Source organism: Arachis stenosperma, chromosome 2, assembly GCF_014773155.1.
Source record: "Arachis stenosperma cultivar V10309 chromosome 2, arast.V10309.gnm1.PFL2, whole genome shotgun sequence".
NCBI classification, from domain to species: Eukaryota; Viridiplantae; Streptophyta; class Magnoliopsida; order Fabales; family Fabaceae; genus Arachis; species Arachis stenosperma.
The window spans coordinates 112818643-112822412 of NC_080378.1; the positions used below are offsets into that span (position 1 = coordinate 112818643).

The window sequence follows — 3770 nt, forward strand, 5'->3', positions numbered from 1 at the left end:
AGGTATTTATCTTCAGAGTTCTTAAGAATGAATTCTAGTGTTTCAAGATGATGTTCTTATCATCACCAAAGCTGATTGATTCTTATCAATTTAGCTCTTGAATGCAATGTCCTGCTGAAGCTTGGCTAGCCATGTCTAATTTCTTTAGACTGAAGCTTTAGACTAAACATTGCATGATTCCTGGAATTCTCATTAAGAATTTTGATACCTTTATTTTCCTTTTCACTTAATTTTCGAAAAATCCAAAAAAAATTACAAAATCATAAAAACCAAAAATATTGTATGTTTCTTGTTTGAGTCTAGAGTCTCATGTTAAGTTTGGTGTCAATTGCATGTTTCTGTTCTTCTTGCATTCATTCATGTGTCTTAAGTGATCTTCAAGATGTTCTTGATGATTTCCTTGTTTTGATCTTTGAATTCTATTGACTTGAGTGTTTTGTTGTTTCTCATATGCATTCTTATTTTGTTAGTGTCGGTAGTATACAAACTGCTAAGTTTGGTGTCTTGCATGCATTGTTATTTGATTTTAGTTGCATTTCGATTATTCCTCATTATTAAAAATCCAAAAATATTTTTAATTTGTGTCTTTTCAAGTCAATAATACAGAGAATTGAAGATTCAGAACATACAGCAGAGGAATTACATAGAAAAAGCTGGGCGTTCAAAATGCCCAGTGAAGAAGGACAGACTGGCGTTTAAACGCCAGCCAGGGTGCCTGGTTGGGCGTTTAACGCCCAAAAAGGTAGTGCATTGGGCGTTAAACGCCAGAATGTGTACCATTCTGGGCGTTTAACGCCAGGATGGCACAAGAGGGAAGATTCTGTTTTTAATGCAAACTTTTTTCAAGTTTTCAAAGTTTTTCAAAATCAAATCTTTTTCAAATCAAATCTTTTCAATCAAATGTTTTCAAAATCAATTTCTTTCCTTTTTCAAAGATACTTGCTATCAATTAATGATTTGATTCAACATTTCAAGTATGTTACCTTTTCTGTTGAGAAAGGTTTAATGTTTGAATCATATCTTTTCTTGTTAGGTAAGTCATTAATTTTTAAAATCAAATCTTTTTAAATTGTTTTTCAAATCATATCTTTTCAATCATATCTTTTTTAAACATAACTTTTCAATCATATCTTTTTAATCACATCTTTTTCAAAAATAGTTTTCAATCATATCTTTTTAAATTCTAATTTCAAAATCTTTTTCAAAAATTACTTGATTTCTTTCCCACTCTTGGTTTTCGAAAATCAATTAAAGTTTTTCAAAATGTTTTCAAAATCTTTCACTTAATTTTCAAAAATTTCTTCCTCTCTTCTCACATCCTTCTATTTATGGAGTACCACTCCTTCTCAATGCACAATTCGAACTCTATCTGATTAAGTTCGAATTCTTCTACCTCTTCCTTCTAATTTTCTTCTTCTCTGACACCTCAAGGAATCTCTATACTGTGACATAGAGGATTCCACATTTTCTTGTTCTCTTCTCTTTCATATGAGCAGGAACAAAGACAAAGGCATTCTTGTTGAGGCTGATCCTGAACCTGAAAGGACCTTGAAGCGAAAGCTAAGAGAAGCTAAGGCACAACTCTCTGTAGAGGACCTAACAGAACTCTTCAAAGAGGAAGAACCCATGGCAGCCGAAAACAACAACAATGCCAACAATGCAAGGAAGGTGCTGGGTGACTTTACTGCACCTACTCCCGACTTCTATGGGAGAAGCATCTCTATCCCTGCCATTGGAGCAAACAACTTTGAGCTTAAGCCTCAATTAGTTTCTCTAATGCAACAGAATTGCAAGTTTCATGGACTTCCATTGGAAGATCCTCATCAGTTCTTAGCTGAATTCTTGCAAATCTGTGACACTGTCAAGACTAATGGGGTTGACCCTGAGGTCTACAGACTTATGCTATTCCCTTTTGCTGTAAGAGACAGAGCTAGAACATGGTTGGATTCACAACCTAAAGAAAGCCTGAACTCTTGGGAAAAGCTAGTCAATGCCTTCTTGGCAAAGTTCTTTCCACCTCAAAAATTGAGTAAGCTTAGAGTGGAGGTCCAAACCTTCAGACAGAAGGATGGAGAATCCCTCTATGAAGCTTGGGAAAGATACAAACAATTAATCAGAAAATGTCCTTCTGACATGCTTTCTGAATGGAGCATCATAGGTATTTTCTATGATGGTCTCTCTGAACTATCCAAGATGTCTTTGGATAGCTCTGCTGGAGGATCTCTTCATCTGAAGAAGACGCCTACAGAAGCTCAAGAACTAATTGAAATGGTTGCAAATAACCAATTCATGTACACTTCTGAAAGGAATCCTGTGAACAATGGGACAAATCAGAAGAAAGGAGTTCTTGAGATTGATACTCTGAATGCCATATTAGCTCAGAACAAAATATTGACTCAGCAAGTCAATTTGATTTCTCAAAGTCTGTCTGGAATACAAAATGCACCAAGCAGTACTAAGGATGCTTCATCTGAAGAAGAAGCTTATGATCCTGAGAACCCTTCAATGGAAGAGGTGAATTACATGGGAGAGCCCTATGGAAATACCTATAATTCTTCATGGAGAAATCACCCAAATTTCTCATGGAAGGATCAACAGAGACCTCAACAAGGTTTCAACAACAATAATGGTGGAAGAAATAGGTTTAGCAATGGCAAGCCTTTTCCATCATCTTCTCAGCAACAGATAGAGAATTCTAAGCAGAACCCCTCTGACTTAGCAACCATGGTCTCTGATCTAATCAAAACCACTCAAAGTTTCATGACTGAAACAAGGTCCTCCATTAGAAATTTGGAGGCACAAGTGGGACAGCTGAGCAAGAAAGTTACTGAACTCCCTCCTAGTACTCTTCCAAGCAATACAGAAGAAAATCCAAAAGGAGAGTGCAAGGCCATCAACATGGCCGAATTTGGAGAGGAAGGAGAGGCAGTGAACGCCACTGAGGAAGACCTCAATGGGCGTGCACTGACCTCCAATGAGTTCCCTAATGAGGAACCATGGGAATCTGAGGCTCAAAATGAGACCATAGAGATTCCAATGAATTTACTTCTGCCATTCATGAGCTCTGATGAGTATTCTTCCTCTGAAGAGGATGAGTATGTCACTGAAGAGCAAGTTGCTAAATACCTTGGAGCAATCATGAAGCTAAATGACAAGTTATTTGGAAATGAGACTTGGGAGAACAAACCTCCTTTGCTCACCAAAGAACTGGATGACTTGTCTAGGCAGAAATTACCTCAAAAGAGACAAGACCCTGGGAAGTTTTCAATACCTTGTACCATAGGCACCATGACCTTCAAGAAGGCTCTGTGTGACTTAGGGTCAAGTGTAAACCTCATGCCTCTCTCTGTAATGGAGAAGCTAGGGATCTTTGAGGTACAAGCTGCAAGAATCTCACTAGAGATGGCAGACAACTCAAGAAAAACAAGCTCATGGACTTGTAGAAGATGTTTTGGTGAAAGTTGAAGGCCATTACATTCCTACTGATTTCATAGTCCTAGAGACTGGGAAGTGCAAGGATGAATCTATCATCCTTGGCAGACCCTTCCTAGCCACAGCTAAGGCTGTGATTGATGTTGATGGAGGTGAACTGATCATTCAAGTGAATGAAGAATCCCTTGTGTTTAAGGCTCAAGGATATCCCTCTGTCATCATGGAGAGGAAGCATGAAGAGCTTCTCTCAAAACAGAGTCAAACAGAGCCTCCACAGTCAAACTCTAATTTTGGTGTTGAAAGGCCACAACCAAACTCTAAGTTTGGTGTTGAACCCC

General features: G+C 37.9%; 1 non-coding gene across 1 annotated transcript; it reads right to left on the reverse strand.

Annotated features, from left to right (window-relative positions):
• Positions 1 to 2031: 2031 nt before the first annotated feature.
• On the reverse strand, positions 2032 to 2139 carry LOC130964486 (small nucleolar RNA R71). Its single transcript, XR_009080579.1, has one exon. It is a non-coding gene; the product is annotated as a small nucleolar RNA R71 (small nucleolar RNA).
• Between the last annotated feature and the right edge of the window lie 1631 nt (positions 2140 to 3770).